Source organism: Lontra canadensis, unplaced genomic scaffold (assembly GCF_010015895.1).
Source record: "Lontra canadensis isolate GAN:19392208 unplaced genomic scaffold, GSC_riverotter_1.0 scaffold20, whole genome shotgun sequence".
In the NCBI taxonomy this organism is placed as follows: domain Eukaryota; kingdom Metazoa; phylum Chordata; class Mammalia; order Carnivora; family Mustelidae; genus Lontra; species Lontra canadensis.
Window position 1 is genome coordinate 17071572 of NW_022631014.1, and position 16548 is coordinate 17088119.

A 16548-nucleotide genomic window follows, 5' to 3' on the forward strand; every position below is an offset into this window, starting at 1 on the left:
TTACGGCACTTACCCCTCTGATGCTCAGGCACAGATGACTCCCCTTCTTACTCTATAGTGAACTACCTTCCCCAAATCTGAATACAGAATGGAAACTATTGGAAAACCTACAGAAACATTTTTAAAGCCGTTTATTATATTTCTTTGACATCTCCCTTCCCAGAGGAAAAAAGATGACTTCCTTTTTTAAACTCATGCTTCCACAAAAAAGAACGGCAATCACCTTTATAAAATGCATACTATGTATAAGACATCTGGCAGAACTGATCCCTACAAAACATTTCTGAGGCACAAAATGAGAGGCTTCCACACTTTACTCAGGTTGGTTTCTAGACAGCATAAGCACATGTTGTGTTCTGTATCTGAATGATGAGCAGCCTGTGGACATGAGTAGAATCCTTCCTTTGTATAGTATCCCAAATTACAGCTTGCTCATGGGAGCACTTGATACGAATGTCCTGGTTATAATGGTGTCAGAGCGTATGTGTGCAACAAATTTTATCTTTTAATTTTTTATGTCCTAGGACTTTATTTTTATTTAAACTCAATTAATTAATATATAATGTATTATTAGTTTCAGAGGTAGAGGTCAGTGATTCATCAGTCTTACATAACACCTAGTGCTCATTATATCATACTTCTTCCTTAATTTCCATAGCTCAGTTACCCCATACCCCAACTCTCTCAGCAACCCTCAGTTTGCATAAGAGTCTCTTATGGTTTTGTCTTCCTCTCTGATTTTGTCTTATTTTTCCCTCTCTTCCCTTATGAGCCTCTGTTTTGTTTCTTAAATTCCACATATGAGTGAGATCACATGATAATTGCCTTTCTCTGAATGACTTATTAAGCTTAGCATAATACCCTCCCTAATACCGTTTGTTGTTGCAAACGGCAAGATATCATTTTTTTGATGGATGAGTAGTATTTCATTGTACATAGATACCACATCTTCTTTATCCATTCATCTGTCAATGGACATCTGAGCTCTTTCCACAGTTTGGCTATCGTGGACATTGATTCTATAAACATTGGGGTGCAGGTGCCCCTTCAGATCACTACATTTGTATGTTTGTGGCAAATGCCCAGTAATACAATTGATGACTTATAGGGTAGCTCTATTTTCAACTTTTTGAGGAACCTCCATACTGTTTTCCACAGTGGGTAAACCAGCTTGCATTCCCACCAACAGTGTAATAGGGTTCCCCTTTCTCCTCAACCTCACTGACATTTGTCAATTTGTCATTTCCTGACTTGTTAATTTTAGCCATTCTGACTGGTGTTAGGTAGTGTCTCATTGTGGTTTTGATGTGCATTTCCCTGATGACGAGTGACGAGTATTTTTTCTTGTGTCTATTGGCCATTTGTAGGTCTTCTTTGGAGAAATGTCTTTCATGTCTTCTGCACATTTCTTGATTGGGTTATTTGTTCTTTGGGTGTTGAGTTTGATAAGTTCTTATTTTGGATACTAGCCCTTTATCTGTTAAGATATATGCAAATATCATCTCCCCTTCTGTTCGTTTGTCTTTGGTTTTGCTGACTGTCTCCTTTGCTCCACAAAAGAAGCTTTTTATTTTGATGAAGTCCCAATAGCCCATTTTTACCTTTGTTTCCCTTGCTTCTGGAGACACGGCTAGCAAGAAGTTGCTGCAGCTAAGGTCATAGGGCTTGTTGCCTGTATTCACCTTTAGGATTTTTGATTGATTCCTATCTCACCTTTAGGTCTTTCATCCATTTTGAGTCTATTTTTATGTATGCTGTAGGAAATGCTTCAGTTTAAGTCTTCTGCATATGGCTGCCCAATTTTCCCAGTACCATTTGCTGAAGAGACTGTACTTTTTCCACTGGATATTCTTTAATGCTTTGTCAAAGATTAGTTGACCATAGATTGAAGGTCCATTTCTGGGTTCTCTATTCTGTTCCATTGATCTATGTGTCTGTTTTTGTGCCAGTACCATACTGTCTTGATGATCACAGTGTTGTAATAGTTTAAAGTTCAGAATTGTGATGCCACCAGCTTTGGTTTTCTTTTTCAACATTACTCTGGCTATTTGGGGTCTTTTCTTGTTCCACACATATTTTAGGATTATTTGTTTTCAGCTCTATGAAAAAAAGTTGACGCTATTTCGATAGGGACTGCACTGAATGTACAGATTGCTGTAGATAGCATAGACATTTTTAAACAATATTTGTTTTCCTAATCCCTGAGCATGGAATGTTTTTACATTTCCTTGTGCCTTCCTCAATTTCTTTCATAAGTGTTCTACAGTTTTCTGAGTATAGATCTTTTGCCTCTTTGTTTAGATTTATTCCTAGGTATTTGATAGGTTTTGGTACAGTTGTAAATGGGATTGGCTTCTTAATTTCTCTTTCTTCTGTCTTGTTGTTGGTGTATAGAAATGCAACTGATTTCTGTGCATTGATTTTTATATCCTGCTATGTTGCTGAATTCTGTATGAGTTCTAGCAATTGGGGGAGGTGGAGTCTTTTGGGTTTTCCACATAAAGTATCATGTCATCTGCAAAGAGTGAGAGTTTGACTACTTCTTTGCCAATTCGGATGGCTTTCACTCTTTTTGTTGTCTGATTGTTGAGGCTAGGACTTCTAGTACTATGCTGAACAACAATGGTGAGAGTGGACATCCCTGTCATGTTTCTGACCTTAGGAGAAAAGCTCGCAGTTATTCCCCATTGAGAATGATAATTCGCTGTGGGCTTTTTGTATATGGCTTTTATGGTATTGAGGTATGTTCCCTCTATCCCTACACTGTGAAGAGTTTTAATCAAGAAAGGATGCTCTACTTTGTCAAATGCTTTTTCTGCATCTATTGAGAGGATCATATGGTTCTTGTTCTTTCTTTTATTAATGTATTGTATCATACTGATTGATTTGCAGATGTTGAACCAACCTTGCCACCCAGGAATAAATCCCACTTGGTCATGGTGAATAATCTTTTTAATGTACTGTTGAATCCTATTGGCTAGTATTTTGGTTAGAATTTTTACATCTGTGTTCATCAAGGATATTGGTCTGTAATTCTCTTTTTTGATGGGGTCTTTGTCTGTTTTGGGATCAAGGTAATGCTGGCCTCATAAAATGAGTTTGGAAGTTTTCCTTCCATTTCTACTTTCTGCAACAGTTTCAGAAGAATAGATATTCATTCTTCTTTAAATGTTTGGTAGAGGGGCGCCTGGGTGGCTCAATGGGTTAAATGTTATTAGAATTCCCCTGAAGCCATCTGGCCCCGGACTCTTGTTTGTTGGGAGATTTTTGGTTACTGCTTCAATTTCCTTGTGGGTTATGAGTCTGCTCAGGTTTTCTACTTCTTCCTTTTTCAGTTTTGGTAGTTTAAACATCTGTAGCAATGCATCCATTTCTTCCAGATTGCCTAATTTGTTAGCATATAGTTCCTCATAATATGAACTTGTAATTGCTTATATTTCTTTTGTGTTGGTTGTGATCTCTTTTATTTCTGATTTTATTTATTTGGGTCCTTTCTCTTTTCTTTTTGATAATTCTGGCCAGGGGGTTATCAATTTTATTAACTCTTTCAAAGAATCAGCTTCTAGTTTTGTTGATCTGTTCTATTGTTCTTTTGGTTTCTATTTCATTGATTTCTACTCTTTTTTTTTTTTTAACTTTAATTTTTATTAATTTTCTTCTCCTGCTGGGTTTAGGCTATATTTGTATTCTTTCTACAGCTCCTTTAGGTATAAGGTTAGGTTGTATATTTGAGACCTTTCTTGTTTCTTGAGAAAGGCTCTTATTACTATATACTTCCCTCTTGGGACCACCTTTGCTATATCCCAAAGGTTCTGAACCACTGCAAATGCAACCAGCTTTAGAATACCATGAGTAAGTATCAAAACTGCAAATAAGGAAAATCAGAGAGGCCCAGGAAAATAATTACTCTACATATAAAGTATAATATTTGATACATTCACAGTTTTTCCTGGATGCCTTTACCATACCTGCAACCAATACTCTTTATCCAGATTGTTTGTGCTCAAGGAAAAGCTTATATGCTGGTACAACCCTCCTCATCCCATAGACAGGGAAAAAGGTGCAAACTAACTTGTGCAAGATCCCACACCTGGTTACCTGTCTGCTTCTGCTTTTCATGTTCATCCTTAATTGAAATTTAAGTACCTTCTGGTAGGACCTGTCACACAACAGCTCACCTTGGACCAGAGGCAACATTAATCTAGAAAACTCAAAAGGTATAATGAAGTATAAATTCCATTTTTAGAAATAAACTCAATTGAGTAATGTAAATAATTGTTTTTGTTGAGACTATCACATGTCTAAAAGTTAAGTAATAATAGATTAGGATAAATTGGTATTAAGCACAATTAAAACATATGGATTCAAATATAAAAGCAACTTAAAAAAATCTCAGAATATGCCAGTTCAACACATATATCTCTGTCACCTATTATGGATACTAATGGTTGTGTTCACTAATCCCATCTGAATCCTCAAAAAGATTTTCTTGCTAAAACAGAGTATCTCTAATTAATGTGAATCACTTCCAGCACTTCTGCTAACTCACACTCTAAAAATATACTTTACACATGTTCTCCAACAAAAAAGAAATTATTTTGTTGGTTCCTTTATACGTGGAACATTCATTCATTCATTGGTTTATTCATTCACCCAACATGGCTAAGCTCCTATTCTGTGTCTGGCTCTCTGCTAGGTTTTGGGAACATAAAGCAAATCAGAGCTCACAGCCTCAAGAAGGAGGCAAACGCAGAGACAAGGCAGCTACAGAACAATGTCCAAGGTGCTACAGAGTAGTATATAAAATGCCAGGAAGCAGACCAAGAGAAGTGGAGTACAGTTTATAGAAGCTGTGGGGCTTGAGCTAGGTCTGGAAGGATGTACAGGAGTTTGCCAGCAGGAGAATGAAGGGAGATTTTCCCCCAACTTTATTGAGGTTTAATTAACAAATACAATAGCCAATATATTTGTAGTATACAAGGTTATATTTGTATATATATCCATTGTGAGGGGATTCTCAGCCACTGAGTTAATTAACATGTCCATTGCCTCATATATTAACCTTTATTTTATTTTATTTTCACTTATATTTTTGGTGAGAATACACTCAGCAAATTATAATTATGCACCACATTATCAACTATAGTCACTTAGATTCTCAGAACTCATCCATTTATCTTATAACAAGAAGTCTATACCTTTTACCAACCTCCCCCTATTTTCCCCACCCCCAACCCCTGACAATTACTTTTCTAGTCTCAATTTCTATAAGTGACTTTTTTTTTTTTTTAAGATTACACATAGAAGTGATACCATGTTGTATTTGGAAGAAGATATCATAGGTGGGGTGGTCACTTTGGACAAAATTGTAGGTACAAAACTGAATACGGAGTGTGAGAAGGAAGGAGTGTTTTGTTTAGCGTCTGGAGTCAGAAATGGAGGTAGGGGAATAAGCCAGGGGTGGGTGCTGTGGCTGCTCCTAAAGGGCCTTGGAGGCCATCTAAAGAGTGAGCATTTGTAAAAGTAAATGATAGGAGGAAAATGATGGTCTTCACCAAGGTGAGAGCTGCTTCAAAGTGGGAACGCCTGACACAAGACAGTAAATTAGAAAGTGCTAGCTGACTTGGTGGGGGGTGGAAATTAGCTGAGACTTTTGTACACTGATGGTTACTGAGGCTGAGGCTGTAACTGGAGACCAAGGCAATGGAAATGAAGAGGAACAAACTAACTGGACAGATTTTTAAGAAATAGGCCTCATTGAATGTTGGGATTCATAAAAATCAAAGACGGCAGTGAGGTTTCTGGCATGGACCACTAGGTAGGTGAGGTATACTAATATTTACAGTCATTTCCTTCCTTCTTTTTTCTCATTCTACTTATCTTTTATAACCACTTTATTGACTTGGTTATCCACAATGTTAAAAGCACTACAGCTGGAAGTGAGCTCTTTTAGGAATCCCTGGATTGCTACAGTTCCAGGGCTTTAGGAAGCATGAATACTGGAAGCAGGGCAGACAAAGGACTCATCCAGCCCAGGCCTGGACCAGGGAGGTATCAGTGGGAGCAGAGGGACTGACATGGATGTGAGTCACAGTATGATGAAAACATGTGAGAGGTCCTGGGGCCTAGAATGTCAGAATACAAGAAATAGGAGATCCAAAGACCACCATTGTCTTCAGCTTTCATGACTGACTAACAAAATGCCAGTACTGTGGACATAAAGAAGTAAGTCATGTTGAGGACAAGGTAAACATATGATGAGTTTGGTTCTGACTCACTAACTTGAAGCAGTGAGGGAATACAAAGTGGGCAAGTTTAGCAGGTGAAAAGGCAGCAGATTGGAGCTCTGGAGAAAGACAAAGTCACAGGATGTTCACCATAGCCTCATCCTTCTTAAAGTGGGACCAGAAGCTCTGGGAGGACAATTTTGAGGGTAAAAGAACAAAGAAAGAGTACTGAGGACTGAATATTGGGGCATATCAAGAGTCAAGGAGAAAGGAAGAAGATGTAAGCATGGATAAAACTAAGAAATCAGTCAGTGTTATAATAACATAGCACCTGAAGAAGGGGTGTCTTCATGGAAGGGACAGAAAACAAATTCATGTACACCCTGCTGGGCTAGGATGGACACATTTCATAAGACAAAGAGAAGGCTTCTAGCTTAAAGTTGACATGGGTCTCGATTCTCTTAGCCTCATTTGCATGAAAAATTCATGTCTGCCTGTTTGTGCGTCACTCTGTTATCTGAAATGCCTATGAAAATGCACAGTAACACCCAACTCCAAATGCACAGTCACAAATTAGCTAAAGACAAATGAACAAAAAAGCTTCAACAAGGTGATTACTCAGGCTAAATGGTGAGAAAAAAAAAAAAAAAGGATTTTAATCTGCTAAACTGAAAACTAAACAGACTCCTCCCCAACAAAACACACAAAATTTATTGGAATTCCCAGAGTAAATAATTTCCTTGCCCAACACTGATCATATTCAGGAAAAAAAAAAATGGTGTATCATTTGTCTTAGATTCTTTACTGTTTTCCAGAAAATCTATTTGATTAAGTGGATTTGGAAATTATGCACATATCTTATCAGCAAAACTTCTGCTGGTAAGTATTCAAACAAAAGGAATAGAGATGCAAATATGTGTACAAGGTATCCAAAAGAACACAGAGTCATTAGTCTGTTGGACTGAGTTTGAGAGCTGACTTGTCTGCAAACAGGTTGTCTCTCCCTGGGTAATCACTTATCTTAATGAGAACCCAGTTTGCTCAGATAGTCTATAAAGGGATTGAAACCAATAAAGTTATGAAAAAGTTCAATTTTTGTATTTGTCTCAATTTGTGCCTATATCTGTATCTCCCCATGTATCTGTCTCAGGGACTGGAAGTGGTCATCTGGAAGACTGTATTAAGATGGATTCTGAGGGCACATCTGGACACTCTAGGAAAGTGTGCCATGTTTGATTAGTGATGTCTGCTGGGCACGCAGATGTACGAGGGAGCGCGAGCTTACATTTGGCATTGCTTCTTAAGTAATCTCTAAGTCCCCTTCCAGCTTTAAAGTTGTATAGTCTATGAGTATATGTTCAATGTCTTAAGTTGCTTTGGATAGTAAATTCCAAAAGAGAGAAATCACAAATGACAGAAATCTAAAACATAACATTATATCTCTGTAATTATGTCAATGAAGGCAACTGCATTTGTGGTGCCAGAAATCATCACAACCTCTACGCTGTACATATTCTCTCAGAATCTTACTTTTTTCATCTGGAGAAGGTAACACCTGGACCTGCCCATTAGCCTGAGCCAGCTCTTCACAAGAAACTTGACTGGACCGTGAAATACAGCACAATATGTAACCTGACTGAAACACCAATTTTAACTGGGTACACTCAAGGTTTCTGTACATTAATAAGATACTCTGTGAGGGGGTGGGAGATATTTAGCTATAGTAATTTTGAGCTGTCAATATGATAGTTGTCTTAGTCCAGTTTCCAGAAGCAGAGTTTGAGATGGGGATTCTCTTGAATGTAAATCGCTTAGGAGAAGAGAAGTAAGAAAGACTAGACAGGACAGGGGAACAGGCTGAGCAAGGTCTCAGTGACCTGTTTCAGTCTGATCCCATGGGAGTTTTGGAGAAGGAATTGCTCCAAAGTCATACAACCTTGCAGCATGGCCCCATGTCAGCTGGGTACTGGCAGAGATCTTCCTTTGGGGTGCAGTAGAGGTAGAAAGGAGGAAAGAGGGCTGCTAACAACTCTTAATTGTTGCAGCAGCTGGGGGATGGGTAGACCTGGTGGTGATGGGGACCTGGGTGGGCACCACCAGCAGCTATGAACATATTGGAGCAGAGATGTGTAACTAGCAAGACCCACAGTCTGAGACTCAGAGGAGAAATCTGGGCAGAAAATGAGAATATAGAAGTTGCCAGCATAGAGATGAGAGTGGCTGAGATTATCTAGGAAGAAAGACAGAGGCAAGATAAGAAGGAATCCAAGATCAGGCCACATACCTACTTCTAAGGATGGCAGACAAGGTAGGAAGAAACAGGGCTGGGGGTTGGGGGTTGAGGGGAGGAAAAATTCTTCAGGGACAGCATGGTCAGCTTTGTCCAATGCCACCAAGAAGTCAGGCAATAGAAGAACCAAAGTGTGCTGAGTTTGAGAGGTTGAAGTAAAAAAATGGGCAGAAGACATGAACAGACACTTCTCCAATGAAGACATATGAATGGCTAATAGACACCTGAAAAAATGTTCATCATCATTAGCCATCAGGGAAATTCAAATCAAAACCACATTGAGATACCACCTTACACCAGTTAAAATGGCCAAAATTAACAAAACAGTAAACAACATGTGTTGGAGAGGACATGGAGAAAGGGGAATACTCTTACACTGTTACAATGCAAGTTGGTGCAGCCACTTTGGAAAACAATGTGGAGGTTCCTCAAAAAATTAAAAATAGGGCTAGCTTATAACCCTGCAATTGCACTACTGGGTATCTACCCCAAAGATACAGATGTAGTGAAAAGAAGGGCCATATGCACCCCAATGTTCATAGCAGCAATGTTCACAATAGCCAAACTGTCGAAAGAGCTGAGATGCCCTTCAACAGATGAATGGATAAAGAAGATGTGATCCATATACACAAGGGAATATTTCTCAACCATCAGAAACGATAAATACCCAACTTTTGCATCAACATGGATGGGACTGGAGGAGATTATGCTGAGTGAAATAAGTCAAGCAGAGAAAGTCAATTATCATATGGTTTCACTTACTTGTGGAGCATAAAGAATAGAATGGAGGATATTAGGAGAAGGAAGGGAAAAATGAAGCGGGGTGGGGGCAATCAGAGGGGGAAATGAACCAAGAGAGAGTGTGGACTCTGAGAAACAAACTTGGGGTTTTAGAGAGAAGGGGGTCAGGGAATGGGTGAGCCTCGTGATGGGTATTAAGGAGGTCACGGATTGCATGGAGCACTGGGTGTTATACACAAACAATGAATCATGGAACACTGCATCAAAAACTAACGACATACTGCATGGTGACATGATATAACATAACATAACATAACATAACATAACATAACATAACGTAAATAAATAAATAAGAAGAACCAAAGTGTGTCCCACTAGAGTTATTCACATCAGTGACCTTTGGGGGCATGCTTTCAGGGAAGTGGTGAAGGGGGGAGCAGACAACAGTCAAGAGTGGTTTGTGAGGTAACTTCCTTTAACAGAATTTAAAAAGAGGTATGTTATGATGGTAGGTAGTAAGTGTTCGGTCTTAAATGTTTCCCTTATTATCACCACAAAAATTAATGTCTTTATTTATTTTATTTTTTTGCATTTTTAAACTTTTTATTTATTATTATTATTATTTTTTATTATGTTATGTTAGTCACCTTTAAAGACACAAAGTACAAGACCAAATCAGTTGCCAAGAGCATGCACAGAAGCCCCTGTGGGATATGCGTGGAGGGCCCAAGTCTGGGCGAGGAACAGCAGATGGCAGACAACCTGCTCTGGCTGTTTGGCTCCAGAGCTCACCAGGCCATGTTACTAAACCAACTGTGTGGTGCCCACCCTCTGGCACCAGCTCCCTTGGAGAGGGAGTTCCGTGCAGAACTCTAGACCTGCCCTCCTCTGCCAGTGCCTGCCATGTGACTGCTGGCCCCAGAATCTATGTCCACTTGGCAGGTGCTCTTGGGATGCTACTGCCAGGAGCCTCAAATATCCCTCAGGGTCATATCTTGGCCCTGCTGGTGACTGGCCCTTGCTCCCTGGGGCTCTCAGGTAGACTACAGTAGCCTATGGAAAGCATGAACCAATTCATAACTAAACTCTGACTTGCCTACAGCCTGATTTTCTTAGACCAGCCTGCACAGTTCCATGAGGAATCAGCAAGGACAACATGCAACTTTGGGAGGTAGGGGTTTTCTTAAGTTGTGCTTATAACAAAATGGCCCCATGAAAAGTTAAAACCATCTCTGTTGTTCTCAGAGATCTTTCCACTCACAATCAAATCTCTACTGGAGAGAAGAACAGAACAAATTCTGCTACTATAGTGTAAAGCCTTGACAGTTCTGTTTTTTTTTTTGTTTGTTTGTTTGTTTGTAAAGGAACGCCTGCCTTAAACTTTGATTGCCAGGGGATCCATTTCAAAGAAGCATTCTTCTTCTTCTTCTTCTTCTTCTTCTTCTTTTTTCTTTTTTTTTGTCCCTGCTGGGTTTTATATTAATATGTAATGTATTATTTCTTTCAGGGGCACAGGTCTGTGAATCATCAATCTTACACAATTCACAGCACTCACGACAGCACATGCCCTCCCCAATCAATGTCCATCACCCAGACACCCCATCCCTCCCTCTCCCTCCCCTCCAGCAGCCCTCAGTTTGTTTCCTAAAGGCAGTCTTAAATAAATATGTTGCCAGGCCACCTCCCCCAACTGAGTCTCCTCTTTGTCTCAGAGAACTTAGTTGATTTTGATAACTGAACATTTGGGCCACTTGTTTTTTGTTTTGTTTTGTTTTGTTTTCTCTTCCTGTGCTTTAAATCCCCACTATTATATTTTAAATTTACCAGTAAGGAGTGAGCCTATGCCCCCACCCTTGACCCCAGTAAAGGCAGAAGCCTGACCCCTGTGTGTACACTCTCTTGCCCACTCACTCTCTCTTCCATTACCTTGCTGTGTGGTCCCAGGTGTGCTATGTAATTTCCAGGTCTTGTAAGTAATAAATTTTTATTTTTTCAAAGTTTAATGATGGTCATTGTTGAAGGGCATCTTGCAATCAATTAAGAACCACAAGGGACCATCCAGTGGTAACATTAGCTTGGAAAAGGCAGATGTCTGTGGGAAGCTCACTGGGGCCCAGATGAGTGCTCCCAGGCATTTTTTGCCACTAGCATGACTATGAATAGGCTGAGACGGCACAAAACAGCTACGCTATAAGGATTAACAAACTCTGGTGGGCCTAAGTCCTGGAGAGGTGGCCTGAGTGAGCCAGACCAAGGTTGGTAGGGAGCAGAGGACCACAGACTCTCTGACCCAACAATGGGATGGCTATAACTCAAGCCTGGACAAAAGTTGTAATGGAGAGCCAGTGTTGCAATTTTTCAATAAAAGCTCTCAACTGGATTTTTATGTAAGCTTTCTAATTTTAAAATACTGTATGAATCAAACAAAAATGTGTATAGTCAGGCTAAGGTCTGCAAAGGTCAGCAACATTTAAACCCCATTGTAACATGTCTTGACTTGTATGAGCTGCCAGGAAGACAGAAACGACCATAGGCCAGACGTTGGGAGGATGAGGCAGTGGGGGAAGCTAAAGGCTGGAGTGTCCTCACTATACATGTAAGGGAACTACAGCCCATGAGAAGGGCGCCTACCCAGGGAGCAGTGGTCTCTGGGTGTCCCCTGCAGAGCATAGGTTCTTCCCACTCTTCCCTGTTTCCCTCAGAACCACACTAATGGTGGTAATTGTTCTATCTCCAAGATCCCAGGGAGTTTCTGCTGAATGCCTATATGCTTGCTGAAAAAAAAAAAAATTGTCTAAGGTAAGGGTCAAAGAAACTTAAAAGCCTTACTTTGGTAAATTATGTATACTATTTCACATTAAAAATGTTGGTCTTTTTTTTTTTTTTAGCTTTCTTTGGCACATGGCTAAACCCTCATAAATAATAACGAAGCATTCTAATGAAATATTTGATCTTTGGAATTTTGGAAATGTTTACAAATCACTCATAATTTTGCTCACATGAGTAAAAAGGGCGAAAGATATATTTAATTAAATGAGAGTCTTAAACCATCACATGGCTTCTCAGAAAAACGAGCTCAAAGAATTTTATTTTTTTTCCAAAGAATTTTCTTATAAAGATCTTCCCCAACACCAGCATCTACAGAATGTCCCAAGAGATCTATGTTTTCTTCTCTTTATGAAAATAAGGTTAGGTTGTGAATAAATTTGATGCCTATGGACATATATAGATTTTAGTGCTTCTGGCAGTGGGGCCAAATACAACAGGAGCTGAATTTGGAATATGAACCAGACAAGGCTGAGGAAAGAGCTAAGAATTTAAGCATCTTTTGTTTTTTGTTTTTTGTTTTTTTTAGTTGTCATTTATTTTTGGCTCTTGGGGCAATGTTATCTTTTCAATATGAAAAAAAGCAAGTTCAACACAAAATAGAAATTTGAAGTGTAGGACAGGATGAAGCCAAGGGCAGGGGAGGGAATAGCAAAAGGAAAAAATGAGATGTTGCCAAAGATAGGAGGGTCTCCTTGTCCTCTCTCTGGAAGAATGATTCAAAAGATTTAGGTGGCAGTACAAACCTTTCTGTATATATACAGCAGAGCTGGGTGTTTGCTAAGAAAGGGTGGGGATGGGGAGGGTCTTTCTGGAGGCTAGTCCCTCTTCCCCTTCTTGGCCCCCTTCTCCAACCAGGGGAAAAGGAAGAAATCCAACATATGAAGGTGGTTATGTAGGAAAAGGGAAGGATCCTGCTTTAACAGGGTGGGGCAGACCCCTGCAAAAGGAACAGCTCAGGACACAGCTTGGAAGATGGAAAAAGAGAGATAATACTGTCAACACCTCTCCTGAAGCTGAGAGGAGCAGGGAAATGCCTGGAAATTAGGACTCAAGAGCCTGGATATCCCTCTCCAACACGGCTCTAAAATAGAAAACCTTACCCCTTCCTTATAGGTACCTCTACTGCTATGAAGTAGCTTTGTTTCCTTTCCCCGGGGCTACCACATGGGCTTAGGATGGTGGCCATCTACTGGGTTTTAAGCACTTGGTTTTAGATGGGATCTGATGAGACCCAGCTTCTTGGAGAATTATCTTATAAAACAAAGGGAAATACCAACTGGACAGATGGGAGAAGGAGACACCGAAAGGAAATACAGGGTTACTGAGAATGGCAGAAATCTAGGTTTCCCAGAGTGGAAGAGAGGAGACATTCAACAAACAACAAATATTTATTGAGCGCCCATTATGTGCCAGGCACTGTGTTCTAGGACCATCACCCTCCAAAAAAGGGAAAAAAAAGAGACAGAGGCAGAAAATGTAATTCTGAGGGAGAGGACAGGGGCAGCTGAGGAAGAAGGCTGAGGGAATGGAGAAGCCTGAGGTGATGGTGCTCTGCCTTAGGCCTCCTCTTCAGCCTCCTCACCGAAATCCTCCTCTTCTTCTGCGGTGGCATCCTGGTACTGCTGGTACTCGGAGACAAGGTCATTCATGTTGCTCTCAGCTTCAGTGAATTCCATCTTGTCCATGCCCTCACCTGTGTACCAGTGGAGGAAGGCCTTGCGCCGGAACATAGCCGTGAACTGCTCTGAGATGCGCTTGAAGAGCTCCTGGATGGCTGTACTATTTCCAATGAAGGTGACTGCCATCTTGAGGCCACGAGGTGGGATATCGCAGACTGCTGTCTTGACATTGTTGGGGATCCACTTCACGAAGTAGCTGCTATTCTTGTTCTGCACGTTGAGCATCTGCTCATCTACCTCCTTCATGGACATCCGCCCACGGAAGACAGCAGCCACAGTGAGGTAATGGCCATGGCGGGGGTCACAGGCAGCCATCATGTTCTTGGCATCAAAGACCTGCTGGGTGAGTTCAGGCACAGTGAGGGCCCGATACTGCTGGCTTCCACGGCTGGTCAGAGGTGCAAAGCCAGGCATGAAGAAGTGGAGCTGTGGGAAGGGCACCATGTTGACGGCTAGCTTCCGGAGGTCAGCATTGAGCTGACCAGGGAAGCGGAGGCAGGTGGTGACACCACTCATGGTGGCTGAGACGAGGTGGTTCAGGTCTCCGTAGGTTGGTGTGGTCAGCTTGAGAGTGCAGAAGCAGATGTCATAAAGGGCCTCGTTGTCAATGCAGTAGGTCTCATCTGTGTTCTCTACCAACTGATGGACGGAGAGGGTGGCATTGTAGAGCTCGACCACAGTGTCATACACTTTGGGTGAGGGTACCACACTGAAGGTGTTCATGATGCGGTCAGGATCTTGCTGATGAGCAAGGTGCCCATTCCAGAGCCTGTGCCCCCACCCAGTGAGTGGGTCCGCTGGAAGCCCTGTAGGCAGTCACAGTTCTCGGCCTCCTTCCTCACCACATCCAGGACTGAGTCAACCAGCTCAGCCCCCTCTGTGTAGTGGTCTTTGGCCCAGTTGTTGCCTGCCTCAGACTGACCAAAAACAAAGTTGTCTGGTCTGAATATCTGCCCAAAAGGACCTGAGCGAACAGAGTCCATGGTCCCGGGTTCTAGATCCACCAAGATAGCACGAGGAACATATTTGCCACCTGTAGCTTCATTGTAGTACACGGAGATGCGATCCAGCTGCAGGTCGCTGTCACCGTGGTAGGTTCCAGTGGGGTCGATGCCGTGTTCATCACTGATTACCTCCCAGAACTTGGCACCGATCTGGTTGCCACACTAACCGGCCTGGATGTGCACGATTTCCCTCATTGTTAAAATTTATTTTATTTTTTTTGCTCGCCTCAAGGTGTGTATGGGGCAAGAAATGATATGGAATTTTTTTTTTTTTACTGCTAGTCTCAGGCTGGAAGGATGGGACGTGTCCTGGAGGCTGGAGCAGCGAGGTCCGAACGCAGCCGCAGGAAGGTTCTGAGAGCGCATCTTTTGTTTTTTAATTAATACGCAGCTCACCAGCTCTCAAGTTTGCCCACCTGCCTAAAGTGACCATGTGTAACCTCCACAGGTACACAAAACTGTCAAAGATGCTGATTCCATCTAGTTGCCCATGTGGTAGAGGCAGATAGCTATCACCTTCCTATTTTTCAGATCAGGAAACTGAGGCATGGAGAGGTTTAAGAAACTTGCTCAATCTCACAAAGTTCATGAATGGTGGAACCCAGGCTTGAGTTCAGACATCCCACCCAGAGCCCCAGGTTCCCTTTCCCACAGTAGGCAACCACCCATAGTTGGTCAAGAAGCCATGGTTGGTCATGGAAAACACTGGAAAGGTTCTTTCTTTCCAGTAGGAGGCTGCTGGGTGAGGACTCATGTACTAATCTTGGAGGAAGATTTCAGACGAGTTGGAACCCTCCAGTCTCTAATCTGTAAGGCTCACATGCAGCTCAGGTACCTAGGATCTGGTGGTTGTGTTTCATAAACTACATTATGGTCTCTCTTCTTCCACAAGAATTAAATGTGCACTTTGCACATTTGTTTCTCCTCTTGCACCACAAAAGGAAGACACTTTAGGGTTCTTCCTTCTCTAGGATGGATACACAGGGTAATGAAAGGAAGTTCAAAAATGTGATTTTTTTCCCCCTGTTAACCCCACACACACCCTGCCTGCTCCACCCATACATACCTCCTCCACAAAGGACATGCAACAAAGGACATGAAGAGGGGAACATGGGGTCACCAGAGAGAAGCTGTATGGGCAGAAAACAGAGAAAGGGAGGATGAAGCAAAGAGCCGTAGTGTTGGCAGAAAAGCAAGAAGGAAGCGTCCTTGGCCTGGCTTCAGAAGTGTAGACAAGCTGGAACATGAGAAGAAGCAGCAGGACTGGGAGGGAAGGAGAGCGTGATGCAGGCAACTTTGGTGAGAACAATCCTAAAATCTTCCACACGGAGATATCACCGTGTCTTGCAGTATTCCAGGGGTTCGTGGCTGAGGGGCTGTATTTCATCTTTAACACACTTAACTATTTATGAAATTGTAAGACAAAACAGTATTGCATTCAAAGACCTTCTACAGTTGGAGTGGGGATTGTTTATCTTTTACGTTCCCCAGGATTTCTATTTTCTTGCTTTTAATACATAATATGTACTATGTATTTTTTCTGAAAATTTTTTTTTTTTACTTGAAATCTAGCTGACACACAACGGAACAGGAGCTTCTGGTGTACAACATAGTGATCCAACAACTCTGTATCACACTGTGCTCACAAGTGTGCTTCTGTCTGTCACCATACAGTGTGATTATAGTACCACCGACTAGGTTGTCCCCACGCTGTACCTTTCACCCCCATGACATGGTCATTCCATAACTGGAAGCCTGTACCTGCCACGGCCCTTCAC

The 16548-nt window shown here is 41.5% G+C and overlaps 1 protein-coding gene and 1 pseudogene across 1 annotated transcript in view; both read right to left on the reverse strand.

Annotated features, from left to right (window-relative positions):
• The window catches only part of MYRIP (myosin VIIA and Rab interacting protein), a 374614-nt gene that overhangs the window by 227322 nt on the left and 130744 nt on the right, over positions 1 to 16548 (reverse strand). The window lies entirely within an intron of this gene.
• On the reverse strand, positions 13538 to 14980 carry LOC116869729 (annotated as a pseudogene).